This window comes from Equus asinus, chromosome 21, assembly GCF_041296235.1.
Source record: "Equus asinus isolate D_3611 breed Donkey chromosome 21, EquAss-T2T_v2, whole genome shotgun sequence".
In the NCBI taxonomy this organism is placed as follows: Eukaryota; Metazoa; Chordata; class Mammalia; order Perissodactyla; family Equidae; genus Equus; species Equus asinus.
The window spans coordinates 62,090,750-62,116,847 of NC_091810.1; the positions used below are offsets into that span (position 1 = coordinate 62,090,750).

The window sequence follows — 26,098 nt, forward strand, 5'->3', positions numbered from 1 at the left end:
AGGAACCAGTGAAAATCTGAAAAAATGTCAAGAAAATGCCCAGGCAAGGCATCTGGTCAGCCTAGAGGGACAGAGAACATCACCATGTGAAGGATGTGAAGGAAGCCAGCGTCTTCCCTTGAAGATGAAGCAGGAGAGCACGGTGAACTCAGGGAGGTGTAAGCTTTTTGACATTGCTGAAGTTAAAAGTACAAGGGGAGATTGTTAAGAGATTAAAGTGAAGATCAGACAGGGCAGAACATGGAGGTGCAGTGGGCAATAGGAAGGAAGTACTGCAATACACACGCTCCAATACAGCATCCTCAGTGCACCCACCAAAGACTAGAGTCTCAAAGCTTCTGCAACATTCATGACTCACCGCATCTGCAGCTCTGACCAAAGCCACCTGAAAGGGGCTTAGACTAATGGCAGGAGCATAAACTAGTTGGAAGTGTTTTAATCTGTGTGATCTTGCTGATCAGACACAGATGACCATATGTGTTTGTGGAGATAACACAGCACAATAACTGAAAGAAAGATTCTAGAGGCCACATGACTCCCTCCAAATAACATTTCTACCACTTACCAGCTGGGTAAGGAAGACGAAGGAAGACTGTTGCCTCAGTTTCCACATTGGCCAAATGAAGATAATAATGCTACCTACAGCAAAGGGCTGTATTCAATATTAAGTGAGATGATAAATGTAGACGTACATTGCCTGACACCCAGTAAGTACTTAACAAACATTGGTTAACAGTAATAAGCATGGTTACAGTAGTAAAAGCATGTGACATTATGTCTCCCACACTTTTTGGCATGAGTTCTGATCTCCCTCCATAATAGTAACCCTTGGACGAGCCAACACATCCCAAGCATCAATAACGTAAGGAGAGTGTGAGGTCCAATCAGAGCTCATGTTCCGCCCACATTCATCTTTTGGAATTCTCCCAGATGCTAGTAGTGTTCTTCCCTCTCCAGGCAACTAAAAGTAACCATAATTAATTGCCTGATTCCGTTGTTCCACACATCTTAGATTCCATTTTTCACTCATGTTTTGAAGGGACAATAAAACAGGCTGAGGAGTGGAAATGTTTTCTCACCCCAAAACTCACAGAGAGCATCCCTAAATGGTGATGCCACTTGTGTAAACCAATATGCAAGTGAGAGAATTGGACCTGAACAAAAATTAATGTACTACTACACCCAACAAACACATTCAGACGCACATAAAGAGTAAAGACTGGCGTTTAAAGCCTGCTGTGACAGTGAATAAAGGAAACCATTTAAAATGGAGTAGGGAGGCCAGAAGGGGGAGCTCTCACACACTACCGCTGCCTGTCAAATACAGACCCCAACAGGAAGAGATATACATTGCATCCCCAACAAAAAGCGACTACTCCAGCAACTCAGCCAATGAGAAAGCATTACCACCATTCCACCTATGGATTTTTGTTCAAAACAACAAAATTTTTCTTTCATCAAAGAAGAATTGGGCTTGGTGGGAAGAGAAGGCATGGATTATTTTCAACTTTTCCAAAATCTTAATACCAATAATTTATTTATGATAAGGCCCCACAGAACTCTAAATAATCCTTAACCTATGATCCATGAAGCAAGTAATGAGAGATTCCTTTTAGGTCTAAAATTAAAACATTTTGCAGTAACTAGGCAAGAAGCCTCATCTTAAGGTAAAGAGAACAAGACCCAGAGAGGTGAAGCAGGTTTTCCAAGACCGCCCAGCTCCTCAGTTGTAGAACTGGGCCTGGTATCCAGATGGATTCACACTCCTTGCAAAAACTTTCCACTCCTTTGCACTACTTTCTTCAAAGATGAAATTGGAGCTCACGTGACATAATAACAGCACTACTTGCAATTCCTTTGTTACTCTCAAGCTTTTGGGAGTCAATGCAATAGAGCTGATAAAGTTTTGATGACCCAGTAATCAAATAACATCAGGTAAAAAACGCTTATATCCTGCTACAGCCATGAGAGCAATTCTCATGGGGAGACTGTTTGAATCTTACTCTGGTGGTTTTATTCCCACACCTTTTTTATTTCTAAAATGACTTGGGAAAATGTAATAAAGAACACTATAGCAACAAAAACAAAAGGAGAAAATAAGGAACCGATACATGTACCCTCTAAAAAGGAAACTTGACTTCAAAGTTAGCCTGCTTTGTGCTTTAAAAAAAGAAAGAAAAGGAGAAAATAAAATTCCTGTATAGTTTTAGCACAGAGTTTTAGGACAGAATGGGGAAACACTGAAAATATATATATTTCATCCTCGGTGGATTTCCCAAACACCACAAGAAACATCAAAAAATTATTAAATTCCCAATTACTGCCATCTGTACATATGTTTTTCACAGCTAGAAAACAAAGTTGAAAATCAACCAAGACAAGTGAGCAGAATATAGACGCTCTTGAGGCCCTTACCAACCCATGTTCCCCAAAGGGGTCAAGCAATTCAAAAGCTGAGCTAACAAGGGAAGATTTCCCACGGGAAATGCCTGCCTTGGAGCACAGGAAACACTGTTTATTTGCCGTTACTCAGAGGTCCTTCAGTGAAACAACGGTCCAATGAGCCAAGCTCAAAACTGACCCAAACAACAAGCAAGGGCCCAGTGTAGTCTAACCAAATGACCCTCTATTGGCGGAAGTGGCTGACACTGACATCCCTCACTCCCTGAATCACTGACACACCAACTACAGAAACTCACAAGGATCACCTTTCTTTTCTCCCTATGGCTCTGCTGCCTAGAATAGAACAGGCTTAATAAGGGTTTTGGAACCTTAGGATAAAACTCTGAGGTTCCAACAGGTTAATCATTTTGTCCAAGGCCACACTGCTAGTAAGTTTTGACTCCTTGTCCAGTGTTCTCTCTACCCCTTCCACCTGCTTCTCCTCCTGCCTCATGTCACACACAGGCAGATCACATGCCCAGATCACCACACTCTATTAATCACTTATTTTCCTTGAAGATCCCAGAATGAAAAACAACTTGCTTCCAACAATTCCCCTCTCTCTTTCCCTACCTCTTCTCAGTGTCATTTTGCAGTTCCTCCCATTGGGCTGGCTTTGTGACTTGCTTTGACTGAATGGAAAGTGACAGAAGCAGCATTGATACCGGCTGCTTCCACTTGCCGTCTTGGAACTTTGTGCCTGCCACGTGAACAAGCGCCAGTGAGACTGAATGCCTACCACTCCCACCAAATTCGTAGTCTTTCCAGAGTCGGACAGGGTAAGTGACTTGCCCAAAGGTACACAGCAAGTATAAAGGCAAAACTCTGTATAGAAAGCTTGTCTTGACTCCCCTTTAGGGCTTCTTCCACTGCACCTATGAAAAAATGCCATTTAATGACGTTAAACAAAGAGTGTTGGATAAAAGAATGAAGCTCACAACAGAAAATTCTCACAATTAAATCTCAGTTCTGCACTTGTCACCCAAGTTCCAGGCCCACATTTCCAATTGTTTACTGAACATCACCACTGGAATGATCCTCCATTCCTCAAATTCCAAGTCAAATTCCATTCCAAGTCAAATCTTATATCCAAAATCAAGCACTGTGGTTTTGTTTTTGTTGTCATCACTGTTGTTTTGTTGTTGTTGTTCATTTTCTTCATATTTCCTGGAATATATGGTGACAGAAAGACTAGGGTTCAAATCCCAACTCAGCCATTTAATTGGCTGTTGCAACATTCTTAAGCCAAGGGCAGAATTTACTGCAAAGAAATACAAATCTGTTTGACCTGAACTTCCCTACAATTAATTTGCTGTCTAAAAATAGTTTCCACTAAAAAAAAAAGGGGGCAGGGGGAAGGTGTTAGCCTAACTAACATCTCTGGAGAAACAGCCAGTGGGACTTCATGGAGACAGTTCCTAAAAACGTATCTGCAAGGTACAGGATGTGGCTTTTTCGGATGTGACACGCCACAGGAAAAGCACCTAGAGCCGTTGTGTTTCTGCAACTTCTTCTTCTGTTTAATTAGAATTTGTCTGTCAAAGAAGCAGCTTAAGCAGCAGTTATAAAAAGGGCATAAATATCTCCATATCAACCCTTCTGCCCCAGAATTTAAATAGAACTTAAAAAAAAAAAGGCACAGGAAAATGCCAGAGTGTCATTGCTACCTTATCATGTGAGCCAGTGGGTGGGCCGGTGCACAGCCACCAGGCGCCCGGAGCAGCCCAGGATGGAGGCAGGTTGCCAGATGTCTGTCTGGGGAGCTCCATTCCACTATCACTAAAGCAATTAGTTTAATGTGTCACTCCACTGGTCTCTACTTTTCCTTAAAATTCATTATCTGATATATTCAAATTTGCTGTATCTTCTCTGGCCAAGAAAACTCACAGGTGACAATAACAGATGATCCTTTGCCCATAATGACAACTTTTTACCTTTGGCAGCTATAGCAACAACAAAACAACATAGCCAGATATAGTCTGTTGCTGTTATGTTGTCATTGCTGCTTCTTAAACAGGGAAGTGGATCTTCTTTGTCCCACAATGCATCACTTCAGGGCCTGTCTAACAACATCTTTTTTTTTTAGTAACTTAGCAAAAGCTGCCACTTCACTGGGTTTGCAGAGCTGGAACTTAAAGACTAAGTTTAAATAAGAAGACTGGACGTTCTAGATAGGAAGCAACCAAGACCCCAGCCTTGGATGCTCCAGATTCAAAAGCAAGACAATTCATTAGAACGTCTTCAGGGGCTCCAACCAAGACTCATAGTAGGGCAAGTCAATAATACCTGAGATGAAATTTCTTCTGGAAAGGGAGAGGCCCGTGTAGCATAAGAGCCAGAACACTCCTAGGGAGACACTGATCCCGGCACAGTTAGGTCCAATACTGGACACACCTCCCTTCACAGGGCCATGCTCTTTCAAGTGCTTGTTGTCTATGGAGACTTTTGCTCTACAAAGACAGAGTTGGGTAGATGCAACAGAGATCATATGGCCTGCAAAGCCTAAAATATTTACTACCTGGCCCTTTCTAAAAAAACTGTGTTGATCTCTGCTTTAAGGAACGGTGGCTGAGCCTATGACATGATGGGGAAAGCTGTAACTTTGGAGGCCAATCCTGGAGCACCAATAGCACATACTGGTATGTGAACTACCATTGACATCACTGCAGATTGTCCAAAGTCATAGAGTTGGTGACTGGCAGAGCTGGGCTCAAATCCACGTCCTTGTGATTCCAAGTCTGTAAACCAAATGAATACAAACTACATTTCATGAGGGAAGGGGTGAGTCCAAATGACTGCTACCAACTTAGGCTTGCATCTCAGGTCTTCCTCTGGGGAGGGTCGGCAAGGGAGTCCTCTTCTCTGAAGGATTTGCTCTCTGGAAGCCTTTAAAGAACTTTCCTGCTTTGCAGCCAGTGAAGCCACTTTGGGGATGGTTGTAGAAGTCAAATATATTCAAAGATTTTACAAGATAAACTACAACCAAGATAGCAGGCCAACTTGGTTGAGTTATTTATTTATAGCCTCTCAGGTCCAAATTCACCCTTCAATACCTGCCCTGTGACGATGGACTGGACTCTCGAAGCATTTCTCCTTTTCAGTGAGCACAATGTTAAGGTTTGTCAGTAGAGGGCGCTGGTGGGACATTGCAGGAGGTAGGGGCTTCTCCTGATTCTGCTTGCTCTGTTTTGCTTTTTCTAGCTCCACCTGCATGTCTGACAGTGGTGCATGTGGGCGGGGACATCCAATGGCACTCTGTCCCAGATGCATGCACAAATTGGGTAGTTCCCCAGTGACCTAACAGCCTCCACCTCAGCCCAGGGACCATCTTGCTGCAGGTCTCCGCATGCTCCCAGCCTCCATCCCACAGTGGCACCTCCCCAAGTCCCTCTGCACTTCTAACTCCCAGCCTCAGCTCACTCGCACCCCACAGAGTTGTTGCTGTTTGTCCAGTTACTGTGGATTAGCTCTGGCTTCTACAACCCAGCAAATTCTCCATCATCCAGGGACCTGCACCAGTGCCTTCTTCCGTGAGGTCCGTTCACCCCCTTCCACATTGTCATTTCTTGGGTACCTTTTAGAGCTCTTTTCCATCTTTACACATATTATCTTATTATAGCTTAATAATTCTTTATATTAAACTTCCTCGGTGTTGAAATCACTGAATACAGTGATTGAATGCAGACTAATTCAGAGGGAAAAGTCAACCAGTAACAGGGATGTGCTACTGCTCTCACGAAGTCACCCTGAGAGGCTGGCCACCTGTTTTACTTCTCTGAACATCCCTCAGAATATATGCTATCAAAAGCTATTTGTTAATGAATGAATGAATGAACAAATAAGTAAACAACCCTATGATTGAGAAATAAAATACAGAGGGGATTAAATGGACAACCTAGAAAACAGAAGCCAGTATGACACAGAAACTCAGGAAATTTTACTGACACCACGAAGCCCTCTACACAACATCTCAAGCCTGTTTCTAAAAGGCAGCATTTTTTCTAAGTGTATATAAGCTATGCCTGTCCATATTGGAATATCTACTTCAATTCTTTTCAAATTCAGCATCCTCACGTCACCATGGCAACTCACAGCGCATAATAAACAATCAGCTTTTATTAAGAGAATTATAAAAAGGAAGCTTTTGATATTTTTCTTTAATACTCTTATTTTTCCGTTACGGAAAATCTGGTATTTCACAACGTACACCTTCACAAATTAGGCCACATGAGCTCTAGATGCAGCCAACAGCCCAATGTTTTGGTGCCAGAATATACAACTTTAATCCAACTGCGTCCTGCCCCAACATCCAGCAACTACACATCAAGAGTCTCCATTACATGAACGCTGCACGGCAAATAAGGGAAGTGAGAATGCGTCTTGCCCTCGCCAAGCGCTAATTATAATCCCCAGAGGCCATTGTCATAAGAGCCTCCTTCCAGGTTTTAGATAAGGAGGTGTGATGTCCAGGGAGAGCAAATGCCTCTGCCGGACACAGAGCTGTCACCAGCCGACCAGCCACATTGCCCATGAGCATTAAGACTCCACATTGGTAACAAGTATTTTATTTTCTTCCCTTGAAATGAAGAAAATTGATATTTGTTGAGCTCTTACTAGATGCTAGGCAGTGTGCTTGGTACTTTACATGATTATATCTAATCTTCACAATAGTTCTTCAAAATAGGTATTATTATTCTCATTTTACAGTTGAGAAAACAGGGGCTTGGAGAGATCAAAGAACTCTCCTGATGAGAGACACATCTGGACAGCCCTGAAGGCTCATTCCCCCCCCCCCCCATTTTAGGGGGCTTAACAAAGAGCAAGCTCAGCGGGCCTGAGTTATTTCAACTGAAGAACAGGTCGCTGCCAGCCCAACTCCTGGGCTCCCCAGACCCCTCCTTCCTCATAACACCAAGGAGCTCCCATTGCCATGTAGCTGCACAGACTCTCTCCCCCAGACCTGTCAGTATAGGGAGCCTCATGGAGGGGGTGTCCCTCTCCTCTGGGACTTGGCTGTGGGCTGCGTATCCTAGACCCGCCCCACGCTGCAGGAATATGGGAATTCAGGGGATTACCTGCACTCTATTTCTCTGCTTACGATTTTCCCCCAATAAACTCTATTTTATTTCTGCCCCTTGTGGTGCTACAGGTGTGTGACTATGCCCCTTTTACATGGTATTTCCCAGGATTCCAGGATTAGAACAGTTTTTCTGATCTTTGAGCTCATCTTCCTTCCACAATGCTGTATGTGTGTATGTGTGTGTACAAAATTCTCAGAGATTATTATCCAAGTTATCCCTACCACTTATAGCTCTTTGTTCTAAATAAGGCAAGTGATGGCATCCTTAAAGGTTTCCACTCCGTCATGGGGTGGACTGGGAAGAAGGGGACAACTGTACCCATTGTTTTCACTGATGACTCTCTCTTACTCCGCACTTTTTCTAGCTGCATTCTGCCACCCATCCCCCAGATAATATTCTGATTAATCCATTCTACCTATAAAATCAAAATTTTTTAATGGGCAAAATATTTAGACAGACACTTCACAAAAATTAAAGTAATATGAATGGTCAATAAGCGCAAGTAAAAGTGCTAGCATCATTATTCATCAGGAAAATGCAGCTTAAAACTAATTTGAGATACCACTGGACACCCTCCAGAAGGAATAAAATTTTGAAAGACTGAAAATATTCTGTGTTAGAATTGTCAGGCAGTTTCTGATAAAGTTGAAGATATGTCTATCATATAACTCAATAATCCCATTTCTAAGTATTTATTCAAGAGAAATGAAAACATAAGTCTACAAAAAGATGTGTACAAGAACAGCTACAGCAACTGTACACATAATAGCCAAAGTCTGGAAACAGCCTAGGTGTACATGAACAGGAGAATGGATAAACAAATTGTAGCATATCCATACAATGGAATACTACTCAGCAATGAAAAAGAACAAATTACTGATACACAGCACACCACAGATAAATCTCACAGGCATTTTGCTGGGCAAAACAGCCAGATACAAAATAGTAGATGCCATTTGATTCTTTTTACATGAAATACTAGAACAGACTAAAGTAATCCATGGTCTCAGAAGCCAGGACAGTGGTTACTTTAAGGGGTTATTGATTTGGGATGGGGCACAAGAGGGCCTTCTGGGGTGGCAGAGATGTTCTATGTCTTGATTGGGATGACGTTCATTTAGAGAACATACTTGTAAAATTTCATTAAGCTGAACACTCAAGATAATACACTTTACTAAATAAATAAATATGTGGGCACAAATTTTAGGACAGGCTATGAAGAACAGGTGAAAAGATAAAGCCCACAGCAAGTGGCAGAGATGCAGCAGGAGCCTGGACCTTCTGAAACGCACACATTCCCTGTATATACTTCCCTTCTTCTGCAACAGAAAGTAGGGCTTTCTCATCACACAGAGCAAGGCAAGTAGCAAGGTAAGCTTGTTTCCCTAATGGAGTCGGAGTCCCTGCTCAGCAGGCTGTGTGGAATTTGGGGTGTTCATTTGGACAGTGAATCATAGCTCATGGGGATGAGAGTCCTTCAGCAGCTCAGGATTTAAATAATGATGTGTCAACATCTGCCTCTGATGACTCAGATTTAATCTTAACAGTGACCTTGTAAGCTTGCAGGATTATTAGAGCCAGCCACACAGACACAAAGAATATTAAAGTTGTTTGTCAAAAACCTCTCTGCTTCTGTCAAGAAAAACTTCCAGAAGAGAGGAACACACATGCTCAACACAGAAGAACCTCCAACTGGAACCGGAAGGCAGAAGATGCCATTTAAGCCTATTTTGCCAAGAACAATCAATTGGGAGGAGTAAACTTCTGGTGTTTGCAGCTTTAAAGGAATTCAATGTCTTTCATGTCGTTCAAGGATCTACTGCATCGCAATACTTTAAGATTAAAATTATATGCCTCTTGGATACTCTCCTATCTTCTCCACCCTATGCTGAAGTCAAAAATCCTAAGCGATTGCCTCAAATCATATTGGACTTGTGTCCAGGAACCCGATTTCTTATCCTAGCTCCATCATCGCTAGCATAGGTCCTCAGGGAAGCCACATCAGCTCCTCTGCGCCTCAGTTTCCCATCTGTAAAATGGAGATAAATATTAAGGTAGTAATATTAAAAGAGATAACGTTGAGGCTAGAGAGAGACCGGGCACATGTAGTAGGTACTCAGCAGGCATGAGCTGCATTCAAAGCCTCCACACTACGCAGCCTTCCTCCATCCCATCCAAAACATAGCATCCTCAAGTTCTGCTGGGAACTAGCCTCACCAGGGCTGTGGGGTTGATGGACAGGTGTCCCACAGAGCCTCAGAAGGCTCTTTGATTCCCTTATGCCTGACAGTGTACTAAGGGCCAGACACACCACAAGGCACTTTCAAGTGGATTGGTTCCCTGCAACCTCACCACACCCCTAGGAGGCCTTATAAGGTCCTATAAGAGATGCAAAAGCTGAAGTTCAAAGTTATGTGAATGCACAGCTAATAGGTGGCCGAGGAAAGATTCACACACCACATCACCAGAGTTGTGAAAGCCGGTGTTTTTCTCAATTTAACACAATTCGCAAGGCCTTGGGGAAAAGACACAGAAACCTGGAAGAGGAACAGAGGACCGTTTAGTTTTCTATTGCTGGGTTACCAACTACCCCCAAAACTGAGTCTTACCACAATCATTATTTTTTTCACAGTTCAGTGTGTTGGGAATTCACAATTCAATGGGTTGGGAATTCAGGAATTCAGTTGGAAATTTCAGGAAGCTGGAGCCGCAAAATTCACTTCCAAGATGGTTTCTTCCCTTGATGTTGAGCCAATACAATTGAAAGTAACTTGCAGCGCATCTGGCCCTTAGTACGCTGTCAGGCTAGGTTGGGTACATCTTTCTGCTCTTGGCCTTTCTTTCTCTCCACAGGATACATTATCTGGGAGTCTCAGGACAGTCACACTTCTTGCACGGCAGGTGGCTTCAAGAGTCAGGAGGCATACATTGCCAGGCTGGCTAAGGGCTACACCCAGTACTGACACAGGTTCACTGTGCCATATGCCATTGGTCAAAGCAGGCATGGGGTCAACCTAGAGTCAAGGGGATGGGGAAATCAGCCACAGTCCTTGAGGGGGGAGCGGTAAGGTCACCCTGAGGAAGCACATGAGTTGGGAGATATTGTTGTGCCATCTTTGGAAGACACAATCCACCAGAAACTCCCTAAGAGTTCTATATTTGCAGAAGTGAGAACCAAGGAATTCATTACTACTATAACCAAGAATAGCAATAAGTTCAGTGGTTTACTGATTATCGAATGCTTTTTATGAGGCATGTATCATTAAATGCTCATAAATCCCTGTGAGATCAGCATTGTTTGCAGAAGAGGAGGAGAGAAGAGGCTTGTCCAAAGACCTACAGCAGAAAGGTCTTTGGGGCTCCAAGCCTGCTGTGATGGGATGGTGGGGGGTGAGCTGGAGCATGGGGTCTCAGAGGCCTTCCATGTGTTACCACAGGGTGTTTGGGAAGAGCTGTGAGTGTGAGCCTCCTGTACGTACAGGCTAAATCACTATGCCACAGACACTGAAGAATAAATAATGTTTGTGGCTCTTCCTACCTTACTTATGACATAAAAACATCAGAACCCCGTCCTAGCAGGTGTAGGGCTCAGGTTTCCAGGCGAGAACTGGAGCTACCAGGGATATAACAAAACCACTGACATCAGTGAGAACAGGAGTCCCAACTGTGGCTGCAATTCACTGTCCCCCAGCTGGACTTTGGTTTTCCAACAACATAGCCTTGAAGAGCTCCATTTAAAAAAATCTATACCCCACCCTCCACCACTGGTCCCTTGGGTTTTCTTGGTGATAAGGAAGAGTGGTCAACAAAGATGCAAGACATTGACGTGAGATTTGTGTTTCCCACAGGAAGCTGCCTCCTCTTGAGAAGAAATGAAGAAGGAAACATACACTCTCCTTGTTACACACACATATCCACAATCATTCTGTGCATTTCCACAGTACAAGGTTGAACATAGTTACAAAACTTGAACCAGCTAGGAAAGATACCCATGTGGACTGGACCACTAAGCATCCTTCAAACTGTGTCATCATATTTTTATTTTATGAACTTCTCTGCTTGACATCTCTCCCCACTCAGATTATAACCTGCACCAAGGCAAAGGCAGTATCCCTCTTGTTCACCCCGGTATTCCCAATGCCTAGCACAGAGACTATGAAATATCAGGCACTGCGTGAATGTTTATTGAACAAATAAATGAATGAATGCAAACTTCTGCGCTCCTATCATATCTATACTAGATGGATATGGACTATATCTGTCTTGTTTATCTGGGCTTCCCAGCTCATGCATAGTAGATGCTCAATAAAGGTCTCATGAGTGAATGAGGAAGGGTGGGGCAGGGGGGAACAAAGGAACTTGGACTAAGAAACAAGAACTGCATCACATGTGTAGCAATAATGTTTTGCTCAAGTCATTCACGCCTGCTCTTGAATTTCTTAGCTTTTGAAAAGCCGAACAGCCACTGCCACTCTGAACAAGCTGCCTATTTTTTACCCTAAGTGAAAATATGATCACAGCAACTGAGAAATATCATTACTGAAGACTGTAGTCTCATTTGCAAAATTTCACAGCAAAGACAAATATAACCAAAGAAACAATTAGAACCAGAAGTTTGTGAGTTTCAAATAAAATGTGGTTTTAAGAAAAAGCCACGAAGCTATTTGCATGTTGTTTAGATGTTAATAGCTACATCTCTGCCTCTCTGGCCCTCCCCAGGGTTTCATCTTACTCCTCTCTCTCCTCTGCCCTCCTCCACCCTCATCTCAACAAGTCTAGTGAAATCTGGGGCTTTTTCCTTTCACAATTTGTCTTGGAGCTGTCTCTCCTCGCCATTTCTATAGGATCGCTGCAGCCCATCCATGTCATTCACATCCCACCTCTGCTAGCTGCCTCCTGGGGGAAGATGCAATGATCCAGCTAAAGCATCCTCCTCTGCTTAGTGCAGGAAAAGGGCATCCTGTGCAATGGAGCCTGTTCTGAGTGAGTCACATTTCCCCAGGGACCCTCCCCCATGGCTGAGGGAGCTGACACCGACCGAGGTCCTAGCAGCTAGCTCATCTCCCTCCCAGCACAGAGACCCAACCACAGGGCCCAGCACACAGTGATTGTTCACTGCCTGGGTGCCGAATGGAGATCAGGGTGGAGAGACCCACGTGAAGCAACCCAGGGGAGGACATTACCCAGAACCTGAAGGGGTTCAAGTAGGCTTGTAATTCCAGATACTGAACTCTCTGTCTTGGTGGATATATTTTATATTTACTCAGATCATTCTCCAAGCTTCAGGGAGAAAAAGGAGGCTGGATCAGAGAAGGTATGTGGCTCCACTTACTTAGGCCAGAAGCCTTTAGCATTGCTATTACTAGTGCCCAGATTTGTGCCTCTCCAAAAGGCTGAGGAGGCTTCCCTGGGCGGGGGGTGGGAAGTCACCCCAAGTAATCACGCTCGAGCTAGGGCACCCAATGTCAGAAGAGAAGCATTGGCAGAATGGATCCAGCTGGCCTAGCCATTCACCCACAAACAGTTATTGGGGTCTACTAGGTGCCAGGGTGCACAGAGGGCCCTAGACATGCAACAAGGAACAAAGTCCAGAACCCACCTTCATAGTCTCAGGCAGGGGGCACAAACATAAGCATGCAAGTTCTGCACAGGGATCCCAGGCAAGCGTGGCAGGGCCACCTACCTTGACAGCAGGAGGTCAGGAAAGCTTCCCAGAATGAAAAGAATGTTGTACTACCCGGCTTAGAAACTGCCTGCTGCCCCTCATGGAACAGAAGACTTTTGGAGGTAAGGAGTGAGGGCCAACCGCGCACTCTGAGCCAGGAGTTCATTCACAAGCACATGCTCTACTTCCCTAACAAGTGGCAGCTGGGTCAATGCAGGGACACAGGACAAGGGATCAACTCCTAGGCCTATCACCCATCAGCTGTGAGGACCTGGGCAAGTCACTTCAGCTCTCTGGATCGCCTTCTGTTCAACCTGGGTGCTGCACAGTGTGGGCCCTGCAATTCCCTCCTGCCACAGAATTCAGGCATCTAGGACCACCACAAACTGCCAACAGAGGCTGGCTTTTCCACAGCTGAGTCTCCCCAGCCCCAGATCATATGTTGTGGCTGCTCCAGAGATGAAGTGGGTAGTTCTCATCTTTCCTTCCAAAACCCAGAGCATTCTACCAGCAAGGCAAGGAAAGAAACAGACATTTATGGAGCCTCTTCCATGTCTGGGGGCTTTACCTATGTGATATCTCATTTAACCTTCACCAAAATCCTGTAAGGTAGGCATGGCTGCCCCCATTTTACAGACAAGAAAACTAAGGTTCAGACATGTCCAGAAATGCAGAGCTTGAAAGTGGCAGAGCCTGAATTGAACCCAGCGCTTTCAGGCTCCAAAGCGCCCTATACGGCCAACTCTGCGCTTATGAGGCACAGCACAAAGCAGCTGGGAGAGGAACAGAGAGCTGATGGTGTTTGCTAAGGGGCACCCTGCTGCAGAGAACACAAACTCTCAGGGCCCCTTGGACAATGGATTGCATACCTGTCAAAGCCCCCGCAAACCTCCCTCTCCCCACTTTTAAACACCACTTTGGCGTCTTGCTCTCCTCCCTCCACAGCACTCAGCTCGGATGAGCCGGGTGGGGGCGAGGGTTGTGCTGATGGACCCTCCCACTTCCTTGTAAATCCTCCAGAAACAGGAGACGCAGAAACATCTCTGGGACTCCTCTGTGATTGCTCTGTAAGGACACTGGGACCTTCTTCTTTTAATATCTTGACCTCAAGGAACAAAAAATAACACTCATTTCAAAACCAGAAGACTGAATTTCTTTCATTCACTCATTCTGAAGATTTTTGTGGGGAGCCCACTCCCCCTCTCCTTCAAATGAAGAGGGAAATATAAAAGTCTCGGACTCTGTCATGTGTTCAAAAGGCTTCCCGCCAGACTGGCTTGTCAAAGCTGTTAACCAAGAGGAAGGCGATGTTTCCAGTGCCAGACTGGGGGCCCCTGAAGACAGCAGGCACCAGCTCTACCTCTTCCAGCTTCGCCACAGCCCAGCATGCAGCCAGTACTCCATGCACGTTTGTGGACTCAACCAAACATCTTTCCTACAGAAGGCCACACAAAATAAGTGCAACAAGATGTAAAAAATGGAGGTTTATCCTGAGGCAGATTCCAAAGGAGGTGGGAGAGCATCTGCAGAATTTATAAAGGAGTTGACCAAAAATAATAATAACCACAAGACTCTCATATAAAAGGGCGAAGGGTTGACTCTTGGAAGAGAGTTTTTGAGGATTCCTTGGGAGAGAGCTGTGCTGTGACTCATTGAGGAGGGCCCTCTACAGTCTGGGGTCACAGTGGACTGCGGCTGACTCCTCCTTGATTATTCCCAAGACAAAGAAATGTGCTGGCTAGCAGCTGACAACCAAGTCAAAGGAGGTAGGGCTGGGTAGGGTGGCCTGCACTCCCAGAGATGCCAAAACAGAAAAGCCACCACTGAGTGTTTGCTGGGGACCAGTAGGAACTTTACAAGAAAGAGAGCAGGCAGGGGGCCATCTGATCCTTCTAAGAGATACACCCAAAGGGAGGAAAGAGCCCTCAGAGAGAAACTGGAGGTTTTGTCAGATGCCTGGGGTCTGAGGAAAGAGAACACCGAGAGCTAGGTGAGCATCATCACCTTCATCAGGGGAATTGCAAGTGAGTGGTCCTCAGGGAAGGGGAGGTGCAGGAGATAGTCAGTGCATCACCATAGTCCTTGGATCCCTTTTACCGTTTCTGTCCGTCCCTTTCCCAGCTTCTGTGTGCTTCCACTTTTAACAGCCCACACCTGCAACTCTCTTTGGAGGACTTCCCTGGAGCTACTGGAGCTGCTTTGCCTGCTGAAGAAAATTGCAGCAAGTGCCCAGGAGTTTATGCCCTGCACACCCGACTGCCGTGATGGCTCCTAACGAACGTCTGTAGGGTAAAGAAGGATGAGAGTCCAGTCCCCTGACCTTAAGTCAAGAGGAACTGACATGTAATTTACACTCCAGTGGGGCCCCCTCATGATCAATCTATGTGACTCTCTCTGGAATTTTGCCTGAAGTCGTACATTTGCCTGGCTCCCTCTCCTTGCCCATCCAACTTCCCTTCACTAACATGCACCCAACCTAAGACAGGGTGTCTCTGCAGAACCCCAAGAGAAAGTCAGAAAGAATATCAGCGAGTCTACACTGGTACCAGCCAAGTAAGATATTCCTGTGCCCCCTACCTCTTCTCCGTCCTCTATACCCAAGACCTGTGGAAACTGACATTAACAAATTAGGGTAGTGAGAGTAGACACTGAAGTCTCAGGAAGCAAGAATGGGCAAGCCACATTCCTTTTCTTGACCTCAGGCTTTCTTGTCCTCGGTAGCCCTTAGCTGGCAGAATGAAAAATGGAAAAGACATAACATTAAATCAAGTTCAAAGTTTGGACTCCTACATAGGAGATGGATATTGAATTACTTGTACTACTCAAGAGGGACCGGAGAAGTCATGGACTCCACCTGGATTGTCAACGAAGAGTAGAGGAAGAATTAGTCCCACCAAGTGTATTTAACAAAACAGCGAGGAACAAAAGGAATTCTAATTTCTTTATGATTCTATCCCACAAACATGCTGGTTCAACACACGCAATTTTATAGGAAAGATCCTCATAGAGATGAGGCCCAACTTTGGAAGTGGAAGTCCTATTTTAGTACATGACACTGTTCTTCCCATTCTCTACAGTGATTCTGTTAAGAGACGTCCCCATAAGAGGACCACATATTTGCCAACCACTGACTTCCCCATGTGCCAGCTGCTGGAGGCACACTACAATCTGGGTTTGGTTTGCCTTTCCAGAATTCTCTCCAGCCACACCACACTGTGTTCCAACACCCCTTAGCTTCCCTGCCTCCAAGCTCTAGTTCCAGACATTCCCCCACCTCCTTCTCCTGAAGTCTTGCCCAACCTGCCAGGGCTCGCAACCAAGTTCCACAGGGCCTTCATGGGGGTCCTGGTCCCATGGATCATTTCCCCCCAGGAGTCACAGTACACTTGGCTTCATTGACAGTTGAAGAGGCTCAACTCATTTCTTCTGGATCTGAGGAAATGGGAAGCAGGCAGAAGGAGGAGCATTTGGGGCAAGACCAGCCCAGGCAGCTGGTAATCTCATGTCTTGCTGCTCTTTGCTTATGTCCAGTTGTTTTCAAACTTCCCTGAGCATCAGAAAATCCTGGGGAATTGGCTGAAAATGCAAATATCCTGAGCCCTAGAGATTGAGAAAGTCTAGGGCTGAAGGGTGTTGTGGTAGACCGAGAGCTTTAATAGCCCCTGTTCCTCACCCCCTCCTGTATCCTACCCTTTGCCCTGTGATTTTTGCAGTCCCTTCCACTACAGTAGCAGAATCTGGATCCCACTACTACCCTCAAATCTCGGTTCAGCCATGTGACTTTCTTTGGTCAATAGAATAGACAAAAGTGAGGATGTGCCACTTCTAAACCTCGATCTCAGGAGGCCTTGCCGATTTCCCTCTTGTTCTTGCACCTCTGCAATGTCCTAAGAATGACACACCCAAGCTAGCCAACTGGAGGATGAGAGATGGGGGGCACAGCTAAGGATATGCCCTCCAAGGATAGTCTATTTTGGCCACTAGCCAGCTAACCCCTAGCCATGAAAGCACACCCAGCTGAGGCCAGAGAAACCACCCAGGTGAGCGAAGTCTGAATCTCCAATCTTAGCCTCTTAAACTAAATAAATACTTATTGTTTTAAGACACTAAGTTTTAGGGTGGTTTGTTACATGGCATTATCATGGCAATGGATAGTTGATACACAGAGAAATCTGCATTTGTACCAACTATCCCACAGTTTACTACCGGGCTCATCGAGAACACCACAGCCTCGCCCTCACCAAGCTCGATACAGTCTGCCTTGAACAGTGGTTACTTGTGGCAGGAGAGGAGGCCAGTCTCTACCCGTCCCACACAGATAGGAGCCCCTGGCAGGTAGAGATGCACCTGCAGTATTTATTTGTGTATCCTCCACAGCTTTGGCCCAGTGAGCAGTGAAGCTCCATTTGCTAATTCATTGGGAGGGTGTCAGTCTCTCACCGACTGCAATAAGGATGAAGAGAAAACAGAAGGTGCTAACTTTTACTGACCTCTGAGTAGTTAGCAACTCTGAACAATGCACTGGAGGGAAGGGAGGAGGGGGTCACAGACAGAGAGAAATTAAAATGGAAATTTAAAAGGGAATTTTTCCCCGTTTATTGGCAGCATAATTAGCGAGAGGAGCCCCAACTGATGCTGTTATGACTACTCTGATATGAAAGTGAAATCGAATAGGGGAGAATCAGATGGAAAACAATAACACTTAGCATTTATATGACTTTTTACAAGCAGCACTTTTTGTTCCTTTTGTACCTCATGAACATTAACTAATTAATTGCCATAGCACCCCAGAGTAGACAGGCGGTTTTCCTGTCTATATTTAACAAGGCATAAAAACAAGCGCTTCCTAAGCAAGATAGAAATTGATTCTAAACTCCGGGTACTCATTTTGGGTCTTTTGCATCTTGCCACAACTCTCAGGGCTCACACTTTTTTATGTCTTTGAATCCAGAATTCTAGAGATTCCTATTTATAGACTTAAAATATTAGTATATTTGAACAGGAAGGGACATTAGGGAAGCGCTGATCCAAATCTCTTATCTTACAGATGCTGAAAAGAGGCTTATTTCAGCCAAGGACTGTTTAAGGTCACAAAACAATTCAGGGAAGAAGCAAGTTGGATCTGTGTTGCTCAGTCTGGGTCAACCCTTACATCCCCAAATTCTAGAAGATACGGTTATTAATGTTAGACCCACAAATGACTTTCCCCCAACCTATGTTCACCAATGATTTTGTATATCCTAGTCATTCAGTCATCAGACCTTTATTGAGCATGTGCCATGGGATTCCTGGGGGACTAGGGATTTAGGAATGAATATGGCTTGTGTCAAGCCAGGTGTGGTCAGGAGTTAGTCCTGGCAATGAGCAGAGCACAGAGAAGCTCTGCCCTGGTGGAGCCACAGGAGTCCATGACCTGGGGAACTGTGGTATTTCTCAGCCACATATATTGTTCTGAGCACATAGTAGGTTCTCAGTAATATATGGTGACTAGTCAAAGTGGGTATATTCCAGAACTAGTTCAGAAGCAGCCCAAATTAAAAGCTAGGGAAACTTCCTTGCCCAAGAAAAAAACTCACCCACCAGTGTTTGACTCCTGAAATCCAATCATTGGGAGTTCGAATTCATTGTTATCCCCACTCCCAACAATTACAATTACAATTACAATTGAGAAACATTGCACCTTCGCCCCTTCATATGGATGATCTTAAGGCCCTTTATGGCAGGATCTCTGCCAAGCTCTTCAGCCACATCCTCACCTCAACCCTGACTCCATTCTCCAGCATATCAAACTGTCTGGACAGCCCTGCCCCCTGATGCTGGTTAGATTCCCAAGCCTTTGCACAGGCTATTCCCTCTGCCTAGAAAGCCTTTACCCTACTTGTCTGCCTGTCAAACTCACCAGACTCTCCTGACTCTACCCCCAGCCCCAACACAGGAAAGAGCAACTCCCTCCCTGATACCCTGTGTCCCATGCCCATATCTACTGAAGACACATCTGTCTCACCTATAAAACTCTAAGCTCTGAATCTTCAGCAATTAGCCAATGGCCTCACACACAGAGATGCTTAACACATTAGAATTTCATTTTAAAATCGAATCCTGTTGTAAAAACAACATGTAAGACAGAGGGATTGAGTGTAGGCAGAAGACACCTATGAGCATTGGCAAAGGGGGAAGAACACAACAGGAGTCTAGAAGCTCCTAGGACACTCATTTTACCTTCTCCTCACTTACCCTGAAGTATCAGATACAGAAGACAAATGACGCACAGCCCCTCAGATTCCCCAGACCCTCATTTGGCTGGTTCATGGGCGTACTCACTCATTTACCACCTTGCAGCTGCAGCCTCAGAGGCAGCCAGGAAAAGTGTATGCAGTTCCTCAAGTTTCTTTTCTTAGAGACAAGGAGAGTTGATCACCTGGGGAGGCTGTGACTCAACCATCACTCATCCCAGGAAGTGATCACAGCACGTCCCCAAAAGGCTGACATATCCTGGGTCTTGCCAGCTTCTCCACGGCTCAGAAGCATAGTGGGGAGGTCAAGGGTGTCAAGCTGTGCTTGTCCCTGAGCCCCCAGGTAGTTGCCAATAAACACTGAAATCTCTCTGAAATATCACCCCATTCTCCAGGCTTCTGAGTCTCTGTCACTTCTTTCCTTTCTCTCCATTCACTTCTCTTTCGTTCCCTAAATCCCAAAGTGATCCTCTCAGGACCAAATCCATGCAAATGGCATTTAAAGGAAATTAAACAGTCAGGCTCTCCCAGTAGTACCTGTTCACTTCACACACACAGTACTGATTTCCCACTGATGGAAATAATTACTAAGCTTAAAGATCATCCAGGTTTTTCTTCCCTTTCCAAGAGGAGCACAACAAAGTGTCTTACACTGTGCCATGTCGGGGGTAAGGAAAAGAAATTTACCATACACTTTGTTTTAAATAAACTTTGTAAAGACATAGATAACCAAAAAATAAGGCTGAAGACTTTCAATTCAGCTGATTGTTGCCTAACTTTCACATGTGGCTCATCAAAGTCTCCCAAGGTCATGATTTAGTCAATGAGTTTGACTTGAGTCTGTAGAGTGAGCAGAGGGCAGAGAGAACAAGGATCACTGAGGCAGGAGACCCAAGACATCAGAGAATGTTGCACATACCTCCGTGTGCCAAGGATGGTGCCAGCCTCCAGGGCTGAGAGGGACAACAGGTGGTCAAGACCAGGTTCCTTTCTCAAGGGGCTCTGTCTCATGAGGCAGACAGGCAACTAAAGAGTCAATGACAATGAAATGACAATGGGATGGCCAAGGGACTAGGGGGAAAGGAGTGGCCAGCTCAGGCTGGATGGCCCAGAAAGGCCTTCACATAAGAAGGAAAAGTGGAATTGACTTTGAGGGACATCCCCTCCAAGGGCAGGAGCTGTCATGGATGTACTATGCTCTAACTAGATCCTGTTTTTTTTACATGGGTGCACCCATGCCCCTGCTGCTGTAAATAATGGCTGGTAACTTCTCACAACTGCCCCTCCTCCAGGTAATTGCTCTGGGCCAAAGGACCTGCCTTGTCCAGGAAGTTACACTCCACGGTGCCCCACAGGGGACAACCTGCACCCAATGGTTGACTGACAGAATGACACAAAATGCTGCCTCGAGGGCTGTAGGGAACTTTATTCTACACTTCCTTCCTGTCACCTCCTCCTGGGTTGGCCCCTCCAAGGACATTTTCCTCTTCTTCCCTATGAAGGTTATCAAAATTTTGCTTCAGAGAGGAAGGAAGAGACTACAGGAATCCCCTGTCTTCTTGCTTTTGCTTTCCATGACATCCCAACACAAAGATGCTCCTAGAGCTACATCCGCCAAAATCCTGTTGGAGACAAAGCATGCCCACTGTTCTATTAAGATGTTGGAAGAGGAGGTGGACAGCCAGGGTCTAAATACACTCTGAGTCTGTCATCACCTGACTGATTAGTGGTCAGCTTAACCTCCCAACCAATGACCTTGCCGCTTTCCGGCAAAGCAGCCACTTGAGCCAGAAATTCCACGATTGTGTCCCTGCTTCTCACCCCGCCCTCTGGGGAATCCTTTCAGATACACTTTAGCTGCAGACTTCAAAGAATGGGAACAAAGTTATCGATTCACTGTTATTAAAAATCAGAATGGGGAGTCACAAGACATTTGGTTCAGTAACATACCAAGTAAATCCGGGACAAAAGACTGAATCTTTGAAGGAATCTAACATTATTAAATAAATCTCTAATGGGTTCAGATGGAAAAGTTCAAAAACAATTATTTTGGAGTTCCAAGAGTCGGTATGGTCTCTGGCGTTTTTCCTGTTATACTTTCCCTGAGCTGCTAAGAGTTATTGAACTCTTCCAAGAAGCAAATTCCTGGCCCTTTATAAGGGAGCCACAGCCATCATGGGAACCATCTTCCACCTCAGAGCCATTAGCAAATGTGAGACCCTTTCTGCTGTGCATACACCATGAAATTTAAAAAAATGAAATTAAAAAATCAAACAAAACTAAGAGCTGAATAGGAGAGTATCACATGGGAACTGACTTTAGGTAAAATAGATGGAAACACCTTGCTGAAGATATCACATTTAAGGTGATGTTTTTAAAAATGGAAGCAGCTATCCAAGCAGGGAGGGCTGAGAAGAGCATCCAAAGTAGAGGAAGACTGTTTGAGAAACTAAAAGAAGACCTGTAAAGGTACATTGAGGCAAGCAACGACAGGATCATCTATGATAAGGCTGACAGCAATGGCTGGGGCCAGAGCATGCAGGTCCTTCTAGGTTTTGGGAAGGGATCTGGATTTTATTATTGAGATGAAAGCAGTTGAAGGATTTAAGGCACGAAGAGCACCATGATCTATATTGTATTTTGTTAGAAGAACAGTCTGAGGGCTGGGTGGAGGAAAGCAAGAATGAAGCAGGGCCAGCCAGGAGGGTTTTTTAAGAATGCAGACTGGAAATGTTAGTGATACGGGTCAAGAAGATGGTATTGGACGAGGAGAGAAGACTGGCCCCCAGTTATGGTTTGCAGATTGAATCAATAAAACTTCCTAATGGATCAGACCCAGGGAGTGAAGGGGAGAGGGGACTCAAGAGTGACACTTTGGTGTCTGGCTCGAACAGCTGGGTGACTGGTGGTGCTGTGAATGAAGATAGAGACAGCTGAGGGAAGTGAGAGGGCAGGTGGGGGGCAGATGCAGACATCTGCTTGGGCAGGTTAAATTTGACATGTCTAGGAAACAATACACTGGAGATGTCAGGTGAACAGTTGGATATGAGAATCTGGAACACAGAGAGAAACATAAATCTGCGACAACACCAGCATAAAATGACATGTAGACCTATGGGAATGGAGGAGATGAAGAAAAAGAATACAGAGAGGCGAAGAAAGACCAGATTAACCTGAAAGAAACCCCAACTTTTTGTGATCTGGTAGAGAAGGAAAATGAAAGAGATAATGAGAAACAACAGCAGGAGAGGGGGTACACAAGAAGCCATGCTAATCTGGTTTGCACCATCACCACTCCACTGAAAATGACCTGTCAAGGTCACCTATGGCCTCTGTGTAAGCAAATCCTAGCACAACCTTCAGTGCTTATCATTTACAGAGTCAGTCGCTCCTGGCTTCTTGAAACATTCGCCTCTCTTGGCTTCCATTAGATGTTCAACTGCAATTAACAACCACCTCAAACCAAACAAAGAAAATTATTATCTCACATAACAGGAAGCATCTCTAGAGGGAGATCAGCCTTCAGGGCTGTCTGATTCATCAGCTTAACAATGTCTTCAGGGACACAGGCTCTGTCTGTCTCTCTGCTTTGTTGTCTGTGGTACATGAACCTCTGAAAGGAAGGGATAAAAGAGAGAAGTAAAGCAAAAGGTTAGAATCCTCGGATCTCTCCCCAATTTCATCTAGCCATTCTCTGGAGCAACAGTTCTTGAATGTTTAGCCTCAGGACAACTATACAGTCTTCAAAATTATTGAGGACCCCCAAAAAGATTTTATAAGAATTATATATATTGATATCTATCACGTGAGAAATTAAAATTGAGTCATTTAAAACCATTTTTATTTACTCGTTTTTAAAATAATGGCAATAAATAGTAATTATACATTAACAACACATTTTATACAAAAAATTATATTTTCTAACTCAAAAAAATTAGTGAGAAGAGTGGCATTGTTTTACATTTTTCAAATCCCTTTAATATCAGGCTTAATGTAAGATAGTTGGTCTTCTATGTGCTTCTGCATTCAACCTCCTGCAATATCACACATCATGCAGCCTCTGGAAAACCTCACTGTATACTCACGAGAAGAATGAGAGTGAAAAAGGCAAATGAAGTCTCGGTATGATTATGAAAATAGTTTTAATCTTGATGATGCCCTGAAAAGGTCTTAGTGACTCCTAAGGGTCCTCAGATAATACTTTGAGAATCAACGCTGGAAAGAGGGTAAAAGTGGGGAGCTGTGGATGAGATACATCAGAGACAACTGATAGACAAACTTACTGTACCAAAAATACAAAAATTAACTAAAAGATCCACACTGACTGTTGAAACTCCACCCTCCTTCCCCAGACCTCTCAGTCTACCTCAGCTCCCCAGATACTGCCAGTCAGGATAAATCCTCCAACCGGGAGACTAAAACACCTTCTCTGAGGAATCTAGCCAGCCTAATGGAAAAAATCTAAAGATACTGATATTGGGAGTTCCCCAGTGAAACAGTACAGTCTTCACCCTATGGGGAAAGCCATGAAGGGCAACACAGAGCTCCAAATGAGGGGTTTTTTTGATGTTCCTCTTAATTACCAGCAGACAACCAAAGATAACAAGATATTTGAGAAAAGCCTCTAAAATGAATAATTAAAAATAAGACAAACATACAGGGGAAAGAAATAGAGAAAGCAAAGAGTATGCAGGAAGATAAAAACTTTGAAAAACTATGATTAATATCTTCAGAGAAAATACCTAAAAATAAAGGAAATACTAATGAAATATTACCAGAACGCATTTTAAAATATTCAGAGAACAAAAAAAAGAGCCCTTTGGAAATTAAAAATATGACAACAGGAATGAGAAGCCATTAGAAGTGCTGGCAGATAAAGTTGAGGAAACCTCCCAGGTGGTAGAGTAAAAAGACCAAGAAATGGAAAAGATGAAGGTTCAATTCTAAACAGCAGGCACTCTGGAAAGAGAGAAAGAGAACATCAATGGAAAGAAATCATCAATAAAATTATTCAAGAAAATGTCCCAGCACTGAAAGATTTGCATCACCAAATTGAAAGGCTCACAAAGTACTCAGCACAAGAGATAAAAATAGACCCACATTGAGACCCATCATTTTAACATTTCAGAACAAGGGGGACAAAGAGAAGATGCTAAAGTTCCTAAGTAGAAAAAAAAAATTATATACAAAGCATCAAGAATCAGAATAGCACTGAACTTCTCAATAGCAACACTGGAAGCTAGAATTCAATAGGCAATGCCATCAGGATTGTGAGAGAAATAGTTTCCAATAGAAAACTTTATATCCAAACTTTAAATGTGAAAGTAAAATAAAGACACTTTCAGACATGAAACACTCTCAGTAAAATCTCTATCACTTCTCAGAAAGCTACTGGAGGATGTGCTCCACAAAAATAAGAAAGTAAGCCAAGAAAGAGGGAGACATAAAACCCCAGGAACATAAGAGAGAAGGAAAGGAAATCCCTAAGGTGATGGTGAAGGGAGATCCCAACGTGATAGCTGGGCAGCAGGCCTGGAGCGCAACCAATTCAGTTTGGTCAGGTGAGAAAATTTGAAGATGTTTCTTCAGGAAGAGAAAACTGATAGAATAGCTAATGTGGCTGAGGAAACTGAGAATAAAGCTACACAAGTATGGGAGAGTTTTAAGTTGAATTGGTGATAAATACACAGAAAACTATGCACTGCTAATAAGAGTGTCCACTGGTACAGAATTTGGGAGATCAAACTAGCAGTATTTAGTGAAATCAAATGATGTTCATATTTTATGATCCAACATTCCCATTTTGGGGGACACATCTCAGAGAATGTGTCCTCTCATTGGGGAGCACATGTACAGTGTTTTTTACAGTGGTAAACAACTGGAAACTACAAGGTAACTACAAATTGAGAAATGGATAATTAAAAGATGTAGGTACATATGATGGAATATTATGCAGCAAGCAGAAGAAATGAACAAGATACACATAGCAATAGGGAGAGATCTCAAAAACTTAAGTTGAAATGAAAAATGTAAAGAACAGAGCAAGATCTATTGCACAATACCATTAATTCAAATACTTTAAAATACAACGAACATGGATATATTTATGCAAATAGATGTATGGAAAGTAGAATGGAAGAATATACACAAAGGATAAATACACAAAAATGGAAGTATATGGGAGGTAGGGAAATTGGATTAGAAATGGAAGATAAAATAGGAAAGCAATATATTTAAAAATTTAAAAGAGAGCAGCCACAGACCAGCAATGATAGGGTATAATAAACTGAGGAGGAGGATGAACTCAATTTTGTGCACATAAGATACAAACAACCAAATCAACAAAGGCACACGCATACCTCACAGATTCATCTCATCCAGTGTCACCCTCTGCACTCACTGCTCCAGCCACTCATGCCAACCTTCTATTCCTTGAACATTCCGTGCTCTATTACCACCCCCAAAGACTTTTTGGACTTTGATTTCTTCTTCCTGAATTGTTCCTCCCCTGGTTCTTCGCATGGTCAACCCCTTTTCACCTTTCAAGTCTCAATTCAACATTTCGCCACATCAGAGAGGATCTTCTTCACCCTCCTATGCAAATTCATCCCTTCAACCTTATTCATCCCTATCTATCTAGCCTGTCTATTCCTTTAATAGCAACTATCAAAATGAAA

The 26,098-nt window shown here is 44.0% G+C and overlaps 1 long non-coding RNA gene across 6 annotated transcripts in view; it reads right to left on the reverse strand.

Moving 5' to 3' along the window:
* Positions 1–26,098, reverse strand: part of LOC139041385 (uncharacterized) — a 460,406-nt gene that overhangs the window by 349,521 nt on the left and 84,787 nt on the right. For 2 of the 6 annotated variants that reach the window (XR_011496439.1, XR_011496436.1), the window contains exon 2: positions 22,910–23,034. The exons of the other annotated variants lie outside the window; for them this stretch is intronic. This is a non-coding gene — a long non-coding RNA (uncharacterized lncRNA). The remainder of the gene's footprint in view (positions 1–22,909; positions 23,035–26,098) is intronic. 6 annotated transcript variants of the gene reach the window in all.